Here is a 19,694-nt window from a genome sequence, read left to right on the forward strand (position 1 = left end):
TGCCAAATGGACCAAAGCAAACACGGTAAATGCATTGTAGTGTGTTTCAGTCAAACATGATTTCAGATTGTATAGACCAACTGGAAAATCATCCCCGGATTTTCTGTTATCAGGTAATCACAAGGCCAACGTGTGTAATTCATTTTAATTCCACTCATTGGCCCTTTGTTTTGTCATGCAACTGTAATAGAAAAGTGAGGTCAAATGGCCTTGCTCAACCTTATTATTACACATCACAGGGCATGATGGGGTGTTAATTACTACATTTATTCATCCAATTTACCTGAAGGTCAGCAGAAGTGTGTAAACCGAAACGGGAATTGATTGATGTAAATAAGAAGCATCCAAGAAAGACTCATGATTGTTTACATGTTTGTAATTCATTGGTTTTCAGTTCAAGCATCAGCAGGTGTGTACAAGATTCACATTTTTCATGTCAAGAAATGTTTCAATACCCAAAGCAAATACGACGGTATTCTTAAAATCTCTACATCTGTATTGTAAACTTTAATAAACACCAGACTTCATGAAAGCTAATAGGTTTTCAACATGCTTGGATACATGATTTCCATTATAGAAAACCTATAATCCCAAACCATATTCTTTGCTGGAAAATAGTCTTTAATGCTATTTAATGTTTTAAGGTTGACTTTTAATGAAACCACACAAACATGCATGCAGAGAACAATACGCCATAAAGATAAACAATGAGAGACAGACGACAAAGTTGTATTGCTATTGGGTGAATATCTCAACTATTAAACAACCAAGTCCGTGGAGAATATGGACATGGTATTGGAATTTTTTCAAAAAAGTCTATCTTGGGAGCCATTTACAAAAAGTTGCATTTTCAGTGGCTCCGAGCACAATTATCGTTTAAAACAAACATCCAAAAACCCAACAGTAGTTTTACGTTTTCACTTGAAAACATTGTTCTTGACTTTTTTGCTTTATGTGTTTTTACTGTTCTTAAAATTGCTATATCAATAGTTATTATTATTATTTTTATATACGTTATTATTTGTTTCCCATCTTGTTTCTCCCATATCTACGAGATGGACATCAATATGCAAAGTCAGCATAACATATCGAGCTAAAAAATAAACTAAATGTAGAAGAACAAAGCTCCTGGCGCTGAAATCACATGGCAGAAATAAAAGCCACAGACGACTGATATTTCTTTTCTGCTGCTGCCGCAGTAATGACCTCGGGTCGGCTCAGAAGGTACTCGGATGTGCTGCAATGTTCAGAATGATAAGAACCCCCACAGTTTTCTTTTATGGGATGGAAATGTGCTTTTTATAAAAGTTGTTTTCACCACAGATGTGGATACATTATCCTACACATATGAGGGAATAACCATAATAAATGTCAGCCTGGGATGAGGTGCTAGTTTTTAATTTCTTTGGATGAAGCTTCATTAATAAAGAACAACATCTGTGTGTATAATGTGAGTATTTAGCAAAAACACATGATATTTGAACAGATAAAATAGTCCCATTTGGATAAATTAAGTCTAAGTCTAAGATGATAAACAGTAGTTAAGACATCAATAATTTAATATCGCTACACATTATTTACCACAGGCTGGTCTGTTTGATGTGCATCTTTTTACATTATTATTTCTTCTTCTATATATATGACGCACAAAAAGACTGTGGAGCTGGTCTGCCAACACTTCTAAAACAAAAACAAAGCAAAACATATACTTGGCTAATTTCATAAAAAGGCAATAACTTCAACTAAAATAAACTTGTATAGAACCAAATGTCTCGGGTCTGACCATATAAATCTCACCATTGTGTGACTTAGTCTTCAGCACTGTCTTTTTTCACACCACCTCACTGAAAAACAAGAATATATTGGCTGGAACGTAAGTCTTGCATTGGATATATTAAGTTTTGATTACTGCTGATGGAATTGTGTTGATCCAACACATACCGTATCAAGCATGGCTGCCTTAATCATGAACATTTCAAGTCCAGCTGTTGGTATAAATTAAGTTGGCGAAACAATTCTTTTTTTTCATTCAAAATAATTTTAACTAACACTGAGAAATTTGTCTAAATCAATATATATTTGTTGTCTTCAAGCGAAACATAGGCATATATCTGGTGTATCTAGTATATCTTTTTCTCAATTAAATTTTATTTAGCATCAAATTACTCATATGACAAAAACTAATGTTCCTTTTCGAAAACTTATCGGACTTGACATGAATAGAGAAGAACAGATCAATGCAAGAAGAGATACATTTGTTAGTTTTAGTGACGGCATTTCATACGGTACACAAATATAAAGTGCAAGTCCTTCAAAAAAAAATTAGGAAAAAAGTGTATTTTGCACATTGAGCATGCATTTTTCAAATACCTCACCAATTGCACAATAATTGTCAACTAATCAAGTTGCTCAGATGATGCGTCTGCAACAATTTTTGGGAACTTTCGCTGTGAAAGAGATCAAACTCCTTCCTGCATACTATGATGGAATCATTATGGTTGTTTTACCCTCTCTCCTTCACTAGGCAAACATTACTCATTTTAATATCATTTGATGTCGTTTATTCATTTTAGAACACTGCAGGAAAGTTCAGGCTTCAGAACAACAAATGAAGACAAATGTGCAGCACATCATTTCTTTTCTCTCTCTAAAAAAAAAAAAAAAAAACACAGATTGAAAGTGACTGCTCGTCTCTCGCGGAGTAGCAGCAACATTTAACACGGCTTCCAATAGCAATTAAAACTTGGCCAGACTTGTTAAGTGGATGGAAATTTCAAGTAGACGAGTTAAATTCCCCAGGGTAATTTTTGGGTTAATGATGTACATTTAAAACTTAGTAAAAAGAACACTTGAAAAGTCTGACAACATCGTATAACTTTATTTCACCACCAGTTAACTAATCCGTCAATTCCTTGAACTTCATTGGCACAATTCCAAGTACCTAACAGGAAGATTTATACAGTGACGACAAAACCAAATGAGCAGGAAAAGAAAGTGGATGAGAATAACTAAAAAATGTGTAGTTATTAATATGACAAAGAAAAAAAAGAAATTATAAGAGAAATACAAAAAAGGAAAGGAATTAAATAAGAATACACGTAAGATAAATATGAACAAAAACAATTTAAGTAACACATTTATCATAAACTTTAATCAATTGTGTAAGTCAAATTTTCTACTTTACATTGTCACTCAACGTCACAGATTTTTCTGACCTTTAAAATGTAAATTGCAGGACAAAAAAAAAGACAAAAAAATGTTTGCGCTTCAGTACCCATGTTTCACTTGGAAACAATGTAGTTTTCTTTCTTTCTTTTCAATTATTCATACTGAGATATTCATTCATTCATTGAAGATACTTTAAATACTTTAAGAATCGCATTTATCGGACAATGCGTTATACACAATAAAATCCTTTGAAAACAATACACTGTGCTCATTTGAGACTACCCGGCCATGGACAGCCACAACAGGCAATTTTGGGCCCCGAGTGTAACGGCGGCCCCACAGGGAGGCTTGACATTGGTCTATATCATAGACACTGTCTGGAACAATGCCCTCGCTTTAGTTAGTGCGGTGTAGTGGCTTGAAGGGGGCCTTGGAGAGACCCCTGACATTTGATCCTTATGTGTATATTTGAGGTCAACCATGTGCCAGGAGAGGCTCTGATTTCAACCGTGTTAAAAGGTCTTTAAACATGGAAGGCATAGTGGCTGAACAAGCAAAGGCCCGGCAGTTTTTAAATGAATTGCATTGAGGCTGAATTTTATTTGTGTTGTTTGTGTTTTAGCTCATTAAAATGTGCTTTTGTTTTGGATATTTGGTAAATTACATTAAAGGTGTAAATACAAGTCGTCATTCTAATCAGAGCATGGGTCAGTAATGACATTGATCAATCATAATCGACTGTGATTTAAGCTTTTCAACTATAGAAACTAGTTTTTTAAATCATTCGACTATCTGCTGTTTAAGTGCTGTGAGATTGATCTAGCACCACAGCATCTGCCTTTGTCCTTCAATGTTCTCAGAAGACATCTTTTGGCCCACATTTTTATGCGCTCATGGTTTATTGGTATTACCACATGGCCTTCTGAAAAATGTGAAGGGAACGTCGGGAAATAACAGTTCATTCATGTGATTCAGAAGAAATAAAAGACAGAATTGCCTCCCCCCAAAAAAAACAAATGCCAACTTAGCCAGGCTGTTGTAGATTCTCACACTTTAAAAGACACAGTTTTGACAGTTTTCTGTGATGAGGTCTGAGGAATAAGGCTACAGTGATCAAGATTGAATGCTCCTCAATGCATAACTTGTATTATCCACATGCTAAAATTCCAGAAACAAATAATTCGACTTTATTTATATAACACCAAATACAACACATTTATTTCAAGGCACTTTTGCTGAGGAAAACCCAACTATTTCACATGAGCAAGCTTAAAGAACATAGTTTTTTAAGGTGGAGTGTGTTACCATTTGTTATTTTTCACTACAGTATGCAGAAATAAAAATATTTTCAAGGTTTTCAGCAGATGTATGTGCTACATTACTTGCTTGAAATATGAAAATTAAGAGATACATGCTTTCATCGCTAAATTTTTTTTTTAATTTTAATACTTGGGTCAGTCACCTCATCCCCATTGTGTATAGAACTAAGAAAAAGGATGCTATTTAAGGTGTAGCTCTTTGGATTTGCTGAGAACTTATGCTAGACTGGCATCCATCTAATAATCTTTTGATTGAAAAATTGCAATTGTGTGACGAGATGTCAATGTTTTGTTTACGCTTGCTCTTTGGTAGGACAGGGTGGATCTTTGATGGCTGTAAGGGATGCCTGAACTGAGGAAAAAAAATCACCTATTTTCAATTTGAATGTTTGTTCAATAAAAATGTATTATTTTATTTGTTTAATGTGTTAATATTGTAATATGAAATGCAGGCGGGAAGGCAATTGTGTTTAGATATTGTCCGAGGAAGTCTTACTTAAATTGATTGATTGAGGTTTTTATTATGTAGCAAGATTTTTTTTCTTTTTAATATGTATGTTTTTAAATAAGTTTAGACATGTTCAACCTACTTGCTATAACTATAAAACGCCATCAATTGCGCATCAAGATTTTGTCAACATCTTTGAGATTTTCGTTAGATAGTTTTTAATTGAAGTCATATGCAAGCCTATAATCAATATATGTTCCTTATTGATTTGCATTACAACTTATTTAGCAGTTTGCCTTCCTTGAATTGAATTCAGCCATAAAAAATGTATTTCCAAGCCTATCAGTTGAAGTTTTCTCTTGTCAAATTACAAAAGGTCTATATAGATATTACGAGTTGTAGTATTTCTCCTTGACCATCATGATACAATGAAAGTCTCTTAAAAGGGGCATATTTGAAGTATTACAATAAACCAAATATGGAAAACCTTTTGATTTATGTTGACGCTTTCAGAAGGAATTAGAGAGTTTCCTTGTAAGCTGTTCGGTTTTGTGACGTGCAGCCTGAAAACCAAGCCTCATGATTGCTTTCATTGGAATCTCCCACCAATGCAGTCTTAATGAATTCCCTATATTTTACTTTTATTTTACCGTTACATGGCTGTGTCTGAAAATTTAATGTGACGTTACTTGGTGGACTGTGAGGAAGCCTCATTGTGCTGTGGTCAGAAACTCGTGGAGTAAGTGTGTGTGGTCGGCACGGCCTTGTAAAATCTTCGTATAGGGGCAAGCGCTGGCGAGAATACAACCCCCAGTGAAGCTTAAAGTGGAAACTCCTGAGGGAATAGCAAAAGAATTTACAGCCAAGCAAGTTCACTGCCCGCTCACTATCCGACTTCATTGTACATTAATGGCGCCGTAGCCGCAAAGCTCCATCAGCATCGGTATAAAGAAGAAACGATCTTTCTGCTCGGCCATAAAATGTCTTGGAAAGCGGCCATTGAGAAGAAGTTAGAGGAGGACAGAGAGTGGGGGAGGATAAAATTTGATCTACTCAGCAGCCCTATTTTCTTTGTCATAAATGGCGCATTCAAAGGCAGACATGCAAACAAAATATGTTTTTTAATGTTGAAATTTTACCACGAATACCGTAGAAGATGCTCATGAATAAAACATTCACCTTGTGATAGAAAGTATTCAGAGTACAAGAGAATGACAAGGGAACCAAGCAACCTTTTGAGTCTTTTTTTTTTTTGTTGTGTGTTTCTGAAAGCAATTCAATTTTATTTGTAGAGCGCCAAATACATGGTCATTTCAAGGCGATTTTACAGAGAGAAACACAACAATTCCACATGAGCAAGCACAGGCGACAGCAGGAGAAAAAAACAACCTCCCTTTTAACAGGATAAACTTTTTTCACAGTCAGGTTAGAGGTGGAGACTTTCTGCTGCTCAGACAGAGATCCACTCACTGGACGGATCCACTCGCTGCAGATGTATGGAGGCAGGAAGCTCAGACCAGTTCCACTGCCGGAGAGCGAGACTTGCGAGTGACATGTAATAGTGAAACATGGTGAAAGAAACTCAGTATAGGTCTCTATATTTTCTTTCTTTTTAGTTTTAATCAAATGACTGCAGAATAGGATTGTTTTTATTCCACCTCAGTACCACGTGAACAAGTGGCAACATTACATTTTTATTGAAAATATTTAAGATGTCACTTTTCTGGTTTTGAATATGTGATGCCCACTTTGAGCTACGAGAAGAAAATGGAAAAATACTCAATTGTGGCTCACATCCAACGCAACGGTGGTCATTAAACTCAGTGCTATATATACCGTACATATATAGCTGCACATTTCATTCTCTGAGTGCAGCCGGGTATAATTGAATAGAATAACTGCTTGTGGAAAGGTTTTATTTGTGAATCAAATGGAAGTGCTGAAAACATTTTATTCAGAAATAGGAAATTATTAGAACATTCCCCTACAAGGTCAAAAACCTCCTCTTAATAATATGATGGCATGAGTTACAGAAGGAATCCTAACCAAGAAAAACAGATTGTATGTGAAGCAAAAGAAAAGAAAAAATACACATGCTTGCATTGTGTAATGAAAAATCCATTAGGAATCATTTTTTGTTTGATAAGAGATTATTAACTTTTTTTGGCATCACTGTCTTCAAAGTCATATTTCTCAAGTGCAACTTTTTTTGTTTGTTCATGGACCATTTTCTACTGCATTAATGTATTAAACAAGATATGCACCATTGTGTTCTGATTTTCAACTTTTCTGGACTTCCAGTTGCACCTTTATATAAAGGAGCATCAAATGAACAGCATGCAAGTAAGCACAGTTTCTTTCTGCAAAGTTAACATTCAACAGGGGGTTTACCCAGAGCCAGCTCCTGACAGTCACTCTCACGGCTCCCCTGCTACCACAGTGCGCGCGAAAGCATACAAATGGCACAACATATGAGTGACAGTCGCTGTCGCAGCCATTAATCATCAAGGGCTCGGCGAAGGAGGCTGCGAACAACAGAAAAATAACGGCCGGAATGCAAAGAAACGGTTGCTCGCAGATAACGGTGACACGTCTCTCGGCAAGCTGCTTGCTCCAAAAGCTGGCGGATGACTCATGAGTCATGCCATGTAAATAGAAAGAGACGCACAGCTGACTCAGCGAAAAACTCCTATTAATATCACTTATGCTGTGAAAGGTGAGGAATATTTGACACATTTTAAAAGATGCAGGTTCAAGAGACCAGGCCGTAATCGTTTGAGTTCACATGCACAGAGCATGACCAGACTTTCAATATAATGTATGTCACTGATGTCTAATGATTGGTTAAATGGTGCTGTTTTACTTGTCACAACCCTTTTGTTTCACGTTAAAGAGCCAGCGCTGTGGATACGGCCTTATATCCTGAGAAAATGTTGGCATTGTACGACAAAAATGCAGGTATCTGAAGCTGTTCCTCAACAACATCGTGCGTGAGCTTTCAAGTGAAGCCTTCGAAGGACGATTCTTGGTGTGGGTTTGGAGTGTTTGTTCCTGTCTAGAATAGATCCTCGGTCTGGTTTTCATGAAACGTATTGCTTTGCCTCTTTCCCAGAGTAATGCCAAAGAACCAATTCCCCCAATATGGGAATTCTGCGATTTATGCAGGCTGCTATCTGTGGTCTTTCCAGTACAGTTTGTACAACTGGATGTTCCAATCAACAATAATGAAGTGAAGTGCACTATAACGACTTGTTCAGCTTAAATTTTGGGGGTTTATATAGAGATGTAAGGACACACAACCAGTAATAAATAAATAAATTCATGTCACTCTAAATTAGCGGTGTCAACACATTTTAGTTCAGGGAACACCCAATTTCACCTTGAGTGGGCCAACCAGTAAAATAGAGCCATAATAACTGTAAAAGTAAATACTTCAAAGTTTTTCTTTGTTGTGGTGCGGACTATAATGCTAAGAATGTATATACTTTTGCAAAGCAAAAGTGTTACTTCTGAAAATCTGTACAATCTCAACATAAAGCCGGTTTTAATGAAACTTTCTGGTGTAAAATACAGTGGAATTTCCAAAAAGCTTCTCCTATAGTTAGTGTGCATGTTTTTATAAACTCTCCCTGACAACGAGTTTGAGGTTAATTTGATGGTAACAAGATAGCTATCTTTCATTATCGCATCACTGGTATTTATAAATAACTTGAAATGAAGCCAAAACTTCTGCCTGGTTGCAGTATAGGATATAAATCTCATCCCTGACTGAAAAATGAATGGGAACATTTCAACATTTGTTTCTGTCAGGTATGCGTTGAAATGCAAATGATCTTGCAGACGTTAATTTTGGACGACTTTTGTTTTGATTAGCCATTTATTGCAATCATAAAACATAACTTGAAAGGAACAGTTACTTGGGATTACATGACATGGTTGGGTGTATGGATTGGGGAAGGATCGCAACAGAGTGGGGAGACTTGGACGGTCTTCATGTAATCGCCTAAATGCAAATATTTGAAGACGTAACATTTCCCCTTTATTGGCAAATCTTGATGGTGAAGTCATACTACTATTCTGGGAAGCTTCTCACACCCTCAGAATTGTTTTAAACTTATTGTTTAACTTAAATAAAACTGATTACCGGACTACTGGACCCATTAAAAAATTTTTTTAAATAAGTGGGGTACCGCTTCACATCAAGAACCTAAAGTCTTTCTCCCTATTGTAAATGTCAGAGTAAATTAAAGCATGGCAGCTTGGATGCTTCATTAAATGCAGTCCACTTGACTTGTGTGATCTCCTAACTGCAGGGTTGAGGAACCTCCTTTGTGCTGGCACAAATTTTTACCATCCTCTAAACCCTTACTGTCTGACTTTAAACCGCGCACACACGCACACACAATTTAAGAAAGAGGTGAAACAATTTATTAGCAAGGCATTAATAATTCACTGGAACTTAATGTGCATCCAAGGACATGCTCTGAAGTCACTATTGCAGATTTACCGCCATAATAAATCTGACGCATAAGGCAATGGGCACGCAACGGCCACCGCCCAGTCTGCTAAACTTCCAGGGCGCATGATTCATTTCAGGCCAATTATACAAGCCAACAGCGACGGCAAGCGTACAGAGTGCGCCCGAGCGCTCCCCGTGGTGGCAGCCCTCCACGTTTGCTATTCATCACGAACGACGTGGGCTTGATGTCTGCCAAAACATTTGTCTGTCCATCCGCGAAGTAGCATGTAAATATAATTAAATGATGATATAACCGAATTATGCAAGAGCCTCTAATGGAGTCTGTAACCTTTCTCAGCTCTCCCCGCATGAACATTGTGGTGTTCGACAGCTTCGGTGGAAGTGGACCACAACTTGGCAAGCAGAGTTAATGGAAGAGAGTGGGAAATAAATGCAACATTATGGGAGTTAACCCTGACCTTACCTGACTCGGTATCGTGTTTTAGCGTTTGGAGGAATAAAAGGCGACTGTTTTGAATGAGTTGATTCTCCACGCTGGGCCACACAAAGCGAGCGTGGCAGTGGCAGGACGGGGCGGCACACTGAGAGCAACACGGAACAAATACAACCATGAGTCACATTAGCAGGAGAAAGATGGGGTGCTGAGAGGAGAACACGAGTAAACAGGATTACGAAACGGATCCTCGGGCAAATGAATATCACTGTACATCACTGCAAACAAAGATGAATCAACTCCCTCTGGATACAAAATGTATCCCAGGACCCCCCCCCCCCCTCCCTCCCCTCCAAAAAAAAAATATAAACAGAGGCAGCGGGTGCAACAAACTAAATCTCCTTGCATTTTATGTCAGGAAGAAATGGCCAACATACCCTCTGCTGTTATGTTTTGCTTCGAAGGTATACATTTCTCTGCTGCTCCAGTACACATGGGGACAAAAAGAATTGACTTCCCCCTTTTTTATTGCTTTTATGAAATCAATCATAGTTAACAAGGATCTTCAAAAGAAAATATAAGTCTAAGACAGATTTATCGGTCAGGATACACAGTGACCCTGATAAGACCCCTAAGAAACCCCTTCTTTAATAAATGATGGATGGATGGACCATTCTAAACAGTGCACACATGGGCAAATGCATCCATTCTTCAGTACACTAACGTGCTGTATTATGTAAATTTTTAGTGCATCTTTGGCCGGCTTTTGAGAAGTTTGTTGATTGCATTCATCCTGTCTCAGGTGTCATCGGTGTTTTCTTTGCACAGACCTCCAACATCAGTGGTTTCGCTCCAGTGATCATAATCCATTCTGCCTGCTCCCACCATGGCTCGTCATCCTCGCTGCCATCTATAACATTTAAGAGTCTTTGAGCAGCTTTTTAACAACACTGGCTACCATTTTCTGACATATTTTTAGTAGAGTGAAATGTAAAATAAGGATTGCATTTACCTCCATTCATTCCTAATGGGGCAACAGCTTAAATACATTTCATTTAAATTCCAAGACTCTGTTGCGATCCTTCCCATGTCGAACTACTGGGTATTACTACTCAACAAGATAATGTGATATTTTTAGATTAAAAGCAATTGGGGACACTGGTGCACTGACTGAATGAATGCAAGAGATCCTCATAATTTACTGGTGCAAAGAGTAAAAACAGCACAGTGTTTGTTTGCATTGATGTGTTGTGCATTGTCATAACTGTTTCTAAAGAACACATCTTGCATAAGCAGCACCCATCACACCCATTTAATCCAATTATGTCGTGCCATTTTCTGAGAAATATACTGTTTATTGTTTAATGTGTTTGTTAATTAAATGTTTAAAGTTTCTTATCCAAATTCAATGAAAACTCAATCAGTATTCTTATTTGTGTACTTGCAGATGATCTGCGTACAGTCAAGAGCAGATGTGTCTTTTTTCAGGAAGGTACAGGTTATTAGTATTCCTGCTGCATTGCATAATATCATAAAAGACAAAGGAACACTTCAAGTAACTTCCTGAAGATTTAAAAGAAAAGTAGAAGTCACAAGATGGAAGCAAAAAATGTCCAGGTCACTTAACTCACCCTTTAGTTTAGTTTAATGAATCATGAAGAAAGCAATATGCTAAAATGTGCCTCGATCAGGCTGTCCCCAAAAACTCGATCGCTGTGCAAAAGTGAGACGAATGCTACGAGACCGTCAAGAGTCCTTGAGTTACTCTGCAGCTCAGTGCTTCTTCGATAGTTTTACCTTTACTCATCTCCAATAAACCTTTTGACTGGTGAAGAGCTTAAAAAGTAGGTCATATATACCGATCACAAATTAATAAAAAAAATTAAGTAACGTGTCCAGCCTTTCAAGACGAATTGTTTGTATTACTCTATGGTCCCATAGCAAAGCAGAGTGCTGAACACTTTCCACAACTTTAAATCATCAGCCCACGTTTCCTAAATGAGCAATTATTAGCTGGGGGATTAATTAACTCTTTGAAATGTTATGTCAGCCCCTTGGGGTTTGCTTTACGCGGGGAACTTTTCAGCTCAACGGCAAGAAAATCCAGTGACTGGGTGAACAAGAAGTACAGTTTCACTCTTTCTTTACATTGCCTTGAATATACTATTGTTTCCCAGTTAACAAAGAATCCTTTGACTTTTAAAAACCCAGAATGAGAAAAGTTTCATAAATGCCAGGACAGGAAGTGGAGTAGGCACTGGGAGAAGAGAGGGTTTGAAGTTATCCAATAAGGGTGCATCTTTTGGTAAATGTTTCCATTGCAAGGGATTCCTCTTAAGAGCAGAGGAAAGAAATTGGGTTGATTGGTTTTCGTGCCATGGTTTTGTTGTGCTGTGTTGTGGCAGGTTTATGAGGCCATTTTCTTTTTTCCTTCAGAAATGTGTGTGTGCGTGGGTGAGGGGGGTTGATATTGTGGTGTGTGTGTGTGTATATATGTACACACACACACACCATGTACGCTCAATGCCCTTGAATTTGGCCTTGGACCTCTGTTGGATTTCATCCCTCTCACTTCACTGTCAATAGATCAAATAATGTGGAAAAAAAATCCCATTGGAAAAGTGCAGTGACTGTAATCCACAGTTCTGTTTTTTACTCAGACAGCAGGAAAGATGCATTGCAGCTTCTTTTCTTCTGCTGCACCGACATTGACACTGATCATATTTCTTTGTATTCCATGCTTCCTATAGTTTTCTGAATGGACAGCACACAACCCTTTGTTCAGTAAATAATTCATCCACCGTCCATACTTGTTTTTATTCGACTCTTTTTTTTTTTTAACATAATTTCCATAGGCTATTTCATTAGCCTAACCATTATGACTATTATGTATTGAACAATAAAAACCTATACCTACAAATATGGACAAAATGTTTAAAACATAAGCATTTCACCTTTTTTGTGTTAATCAACCTTTACGCTTAGAACCTTTAACAGTTCTACGAAAACGTATGTTACTGGTTATATTATCAGTTATCAAACATTAGAAGTGTAGAGCTATTGGCTTAATTAAAAAAAAAGACTAGTAGCAATGCAGTAATGTGTTGGTGTAATTGAAAATCTGATAAAAGCTCGCAAATAGGGTCACATGAGGGTTCCATATGTCAGTGTGTAGGTTACTATATAATAAGATTTATGGCCAGCTGGATCAATATGACAGAAGTTTTCAAGATGTCACCTTTGACCTGTAATGCTTCTTGCGTTTGTTTGTCTCTGGGTTGTGGTCTAACATGTCAGGATGGCCTGACGGCTGCTCAGTGTTTCCATCAACAAAACCTTTCACGCTGCCCTGCACGGATCTCCCGGTTTCTCCTTATTGAAATGTTTGGCATGTTTTCAGATGCCTTCAGTGCTTCTTGATAACTCGGGGAAAGACAGAAAAAAAATTGGACAGCAAAGTATCCCCAGGTGTCAATTTGGTCTAAATGAAAAAGTGACTCATTTTGCTTAATTTTAAATTTTTATAGAGAAGAGTTTTACATTTAGAGTCTGACAGCACCATAAACCTGTTTCCTCCCTGTGCTTTAACAGCTGCTGTGTTCATTTAAACCCACAGAGATTTCCTCACATTCTTTAAATGGTTTGATATTATGTATTACAGCTGCTGGGATATTCCGTCTTTGCAATTTTACACTGAGGGATCATTTCTTTAAGAAATTGTTCGTGGCATTTTTATATAGGTTTTCACAGATTGTCAAGCTCACCATATATCGTTGCTACAATAAGACTCTCTGAGAGTCACTTTTCTTCAAAGTTATGTAACTCATATTGCCAATTAAATGACGTGATTACCAAAAATCTTCTATGGCTTTTTTTGTGTGCCTTTCTCGGGATGTGTGGCTGCGAAGTAAATCTCTGAAAATGTCAGAGTATCATTGCATCCTGTTTTTTTAATTTTGCATAGTTTTTATTATCTTACAACTGAAGTTGGTCAGAACAGCAAACTTTAGTTCTGTATTCGAAGATAAATCTTTAACCTTTCAGTGATTGATTACATTTTTCCTGGTCATTTGGAAGTGTATTTTAGAGTGAAACAGTTCTTTAACCCATGTCTTGGTTTCCACCATCTCCTGTGGGTCTCAGTTGTTCATCTACACATAGTTTGTGTTCCTCAATAGCTTTCAACCTCAACATCGCAGAGATCCTTTTTTGCAAAACAATGTTGATTAGTGCAACTCTCATGTGAATTACTACTGATTGTTAAGATTAAAATATTGATTTCAGGGGACTCTGACAGGCAACAGATGAAAGAACAATGAATCCAACCGCTTTTTGAAAAAATCCATTATTAAAACTGTATTGCTTTCACTTTGACCCCTGACTGAGACATACAATGCTGCCTTCTTGCAATGTGTGTTACATTATCCAAATGAAAAGAGTTTTGCGGTGAAGGGAGGCGAGAAGCGACGTCACAATTTTTTCACGCCATGTTTTAGCAGCACTAATGTCAGGTTGCTTGAGTATTCCAGAAATGTCTTCTCATCTTCCTCTGAAAAAAGCAAGAATATTTGATGTGATAATAAATCAAAAGCATGGAATAATAATCTGTCCACTCGAGTGATTAGTTTGAGCACACGATCTGTTTTTATCCCACTATCAAACCGGGCTCGACAATAAAGAAAATGAAGAACATTTCTCCACCTGCAGTTCCTCCATTGGAAGATGAAGGTCGGGGATCTCACTGATCTTTGTAATATACCTGCTATTGCAGTGTGAAGGTAAAACAGCTTTTATTTATTTATTTCTTTTTTGCTTGCTGGTGAAGGTTGCAGTTGAACATTAATTTAAGAAAAAGTTGACGTTTTGACATGGAATGCTTTGCTGACCATCCTAACCACCCACACATTGCTGGCAGAGCTTTCACACAGCTGATTTGTATGTTGTTGCAAGTCTTTCATCAGCCAAAGGTGGATTTGTGATGAAGTGACTATTTTGGCAGGAGGAATATGGTTTTTTATTTTTTTTATTTTTTTTAAAGCAACCAGTGAAATGATCTGTTGTATGAAAACGTAAAGCTCAATAACTTTTCGGTGACACAGACAAAAGTACGTACATGGTACATTTTCGAGCTGCAGTAACTCGCTATAGCACAGATCATACAAGAGCTAAAGCTATGTCAGCTCAGGAAGTAGGACAACAACAGCTTCAGCATTGGCAATATAAACAGTTTTTGTCAAACGGCTCAGGGAATAGAAAATAGCAATATAGTATAGCATTAGGTCACGCTGATAGCAAAGCTACTAATTTAAACACTCAGAAGCTTTGAGTAATGTGAATATTGAATCTAATGGCCGCCATTGTTATTATTGTCCATTTACTCACAGATGTGCAGAAGAACTTACTATAGCCGTGGTGTGCATGTGCAGTTGCTGTGTTTCCGAAAAGTTGCGTTTTCTCCACTTGCAAGTAGTCAGAATTTTCAAAAAAATCCTTCTGGGAGCAGTTTTCACACAGTTGTATTTTTAGTGGCTCGAATCAATGTTATTATGTAAATTGACACTCAAATCGGTATTGAAGTTTTCCATTTTCAGTTGAAAACGTGTGAATAGGATTTGAAAAAGAGAGCAGCTCTGCAAAAACGTTGTCGAGTGCAAAACAAACTATCCACAAACTGTCTCATTTCCTTCTTTACTCAATTTTAAATATCTTGGTATATTAATTGGTTCAAGATCTATTCTGATAATCGTAATGATAACCTATTACTATAGTATTTTACATGTGATTAAAAAAAAGATGCAACAAATCAACCTGTACGTGTTTGTAAACCGATGCTATCTTGAAAGAATAGATTCAAAACGTTAGAAAAGGATATACTTAAAAATATCATCCTTGTAAAATATTTCCCAATAGTCGTTATTCACATTACGCACAGAACGCTTCGACAAACAATACCTGGGGTAACACTGAACATTTCTAATTTAAAAAAAAAAATCTACGTCAGAATGTAGAACTGACTAAGCAGCTTAATTTGGGATCAGTTGAAGTGTAATCCCCGAACTAATTATTTCCAAGAAGACGAGCCAATCATTGGTTCATTAAGACATGTGCTACTTTTTGTGAAGTATGGTAATGTCTGGGATTTGGGGCGCATTACCACAGGATCTTTGGGAATTTTCTCTTTTCACACACACACACGCACACGCACACACACACACACACACACACACACACACACACACACACACACACACACACACACACACACACACACACACACACACACACACACACACACACACACACACACACACACACACACACACACACACACACACACACACACACACACACACACACACGGCTGAAAGAAGGGAGAACTGACAGGTAATGCTAAATGCCAGCCAGGTGGTCAGCTTCAGGCAAAGCTGAGGAAAAGGTTCTCCCTGTCAGAACAATCCCTCGTCCAGACTTCAGAGAGGAGCACATTCAAATGGCTTTCAATCAGAAATACCTGCAGCTGGGCCTTTCTGCAACTGTTTATTCTCAGCTGAGACTCCACAGAGCAACTGGCTGGTTCCGTGGCTGGCTGTGGAGCACTGATACTTTCTCTGTACGCACCCGACTCACAGGTCTGGGTTGAAATTAGTGCCAAACAACAAGCAGACTCAAGCTTGTTAGATCATCTTGTGGAAATCGGAGCGCAGAGATCTTTTTTGGCATTTGCTCAACAGACTTCAGAAATGACATGATGAGAGGAATGAGGCGTTAAAAGGCAGTCTTGTGAAACATTCTGGAACTCATTTGAGCTCGGTTCTTCCGTGTCGGTCAGAACGTGAACAGGAAGTCACGTGCAGCCTCTGTAGAGCAGGAGGACGTGGTCATAAAAAAATAGCTAAAAATGAAAATAAGCAAACCTGAAAGAAATCGAAATGCTGGGATACAAAGCCAGGTGATGTGGGGAGCCGCATCTGCTTTTACTAGCAGCAATTTAGAGAAAACAAGAAGCTGAGACGAGAGCAATTTCTTTGCTGCCAGTGTGTGACAGGCAACCTGTGCAGCAGCTGTACCTTCTTTTCTGTCCTGTACTGGACTAAACTACAGTCCTTAACACATCACTTAATAGGAGTGCATCTCCACAGCTGACTTGTTTCTGCATTGGGTTTTCTTGGGCATGGCATTAGCAAAGACTCTGATACACATGCTAAACACGGGTTTCGATGCATTTTCCACTGGACAAATGGACAATCTTCATCTGTTACCAGGAAGCAGGGGTGAGACGGAACGATCAAGGGAGAGCGAGACGGGAAAAAAAACTTCTCTTTGAAATAACAAGAAGGCTGTGCATTGATACTCGGCAGCAGTGCTGCAATCTATTTTTGGCGCTCCCTTCCTACCCTGTGCTCCACCCTGTATGCCACCCTTGCACTGGGATTCTCCTTTTGCCTTTAAAAACTTGAAGCGATTGATATAAGGTTTGCTCTTTCGAAAGGTATAACAAATGTTTCCCTATCTCCCTCTCACTGTATCCTCTGTAGTGACCCTTCCGCTGCCCCCCCCCCCCCCCCCCCCCGATGCCAGATAATTCACTATTAATGCACCTCTAACCCATCACCTCCCACCACCCATGATGTATGTCACCAAGTCGAGTGCTAGGCATGCTCCTGCATCCCACTCCCCACTGCCAATACATCATCTTCCAGTTTGATGTCCTGTGCTGCGGCACCCCATCATATTGACAAGACTCGTTGAAAAATTGTCCCTTCCCCTCTCCACAACCGATACTGCCTCCTCCTCGGCCATATTTTTTCCGTGACCCGTGAAGGAGATTGAATTGGTGCTCACCATCCGGCCACCGAATTGCCCAAACCCCCCCCCACCCTCCTCCTCCTCCTCCTCCTTCCTATCCCTCCACCCCCACCGTCTCTGGTTCCAGAGCAGGAATCCATCACATGTGGTGCTTGAGTGGCCCATTAGGCCCCAAGCAGGTCGATGGTTAACTAATTGTGGAGCGCTCCGGCGGTGACTTCCTCGCCCGTCTCGCCAATCCATAACTGCGATTGAATCAGTCAGAATTGCTGAGATTGGTGGAGCCACCTTGATTGGCTCGAATGACTGATACCTTGAACGAATCTCAGATTGTTCTCATGAATCACGTGGATGGCTTTTTTTTTTTTTTTTAACCTTGCACATTAATTTATGCAGGTTAAAGATGAGTAAAGCAAACGCTTGTCTCCTGGTAGCTTGAAGGATCTCAGGTGAGTTTCAGATCATCATTATTCCAAGTTACCAGACAGGTGACGGATGATCCTTGAGCTGAACACAGTCCAGTACACAAAGGCAGGACTGTAGTCATTGATATTAGAATATCGGAGAAGCTCGTAGGCCTTTTGGGAAATGTGTTTTTCTCGATGGAAGGATAAGCCTCGACACGAAGAAAGCTGCATCGGAAAGCTTTAAGCACATTAAACCATAGAGATCTAATCCCATGCCTGACGATAAGCACCCAAGGTATTGTTTGTTTGTTGGTGCATCTATGTGTTTGTGTGTGTGTTCAGTTTTATTTTCATGAAGAACTCTGCGAGTGCCCGATCCGCTTCCCATTTCAACCTACACGTTTTTCATTATTTTGGAGGCCTGTGCTTGTAGAAATTCATTTTCGGGAAAAAGATGGATTTCTTTGGAAGTGGTCAGCTTGTCAATTTTTAAACATTTTTTTCGATAAAGCCCCGAAAGTAGAGGAACGAACTGAGGCAATGAATTCATTATGAGGTGCCCAAGCAACAGGATAAAGTGATAAGGCGAACACAAACATATTCCAGCTCCTTACCCTCCCTCTGAGCTTGGAAAAAGGAGATGGCGCTCATGAGGAAATGAGGGGAATGAAGCTGAAATTATGAAAGGCTCAACCGTGTCGTTCCCCTATCTCTTTGGTTAATAATCCAGTAATTTGCAAGGCTGGAGATTAATGAAATTGTGTTACAGCAGAAGTAAAGCGACTGCACCAAAGTTATGATTAAAAATTGTTGATGTTTATATAAACTGATCCTTTCTGAAAAGCATAAAACACGCAATTAACTTTAGTTTAGTGAGCACGAGTCTCTGCAGTGGCACATGGGAGGGGTCATACAGAAATTAGGTCTTGCACCTCCACATATTGAGTACTCTTGCAAGCAATTAAAACAATTAATGTTGCAAAAAGTGCTCTACTTATAGCAGGCTGGGAGGAGATATACTACATATCTTATAATTCTAAGTGATTGTCATGCATAAAATCTCAATTTAGTTTGAATGCCCAAGATGAAATTAATCTTATGTGGTCATGTGCGACTAAAATAAGGATAAAAGGGAGGGTTTTTTTCTTGTAGCACTTGGGTAGAAAAAGAAAAAGAAACATTTTCAGGAGATTGGGGTAAACAGGGGCATCTTCATTACTAGACTGATGATATTGACTATTCAAGGTGAAGAAAGAAGTGGTTTATTAAGCCCAAAGGAGTAAAGGTCAAATATCAGAGGAAGATAAGAGAATCGATTCATATAGATTTGAGTGCAACTTGTGTGGAAAATAAACATGCACAGTGAATATACAAGCTTTAGAATTGACACATTGGTAGCAAGTGCAAATTGTTGCAAAAAGAAAGACAACATAATGCAGGTTTAAAAGAGGAAAGAAAAGCTGTATCTACAAAAGGATTGAGTCCTGTCCGGGAGTCATGCATAAATGGCTCATTCAGTATGTTTACCTCTTGTGTTTGTAAGAATTAAAACTGGAGAAAAGGAAGGTTAAATGGATGTAGCAAATCTGCATTCAGAGGAAAAAATGGCATAGTTGAAAATGACATGACAATG

The sequence above is a fragment of the Blennius ocellaris genome (genome assembly GCF_963422515.1).
Source record: "Blennius ocellaris genome assembly, chromosome: 17".
NCBI classification, from domain to species: Eukaryota; Metazoa; Chordata; class Actinopteri; order Blenniiformes; family Blenniidae; genus Blennius; species Blennius ocellaris.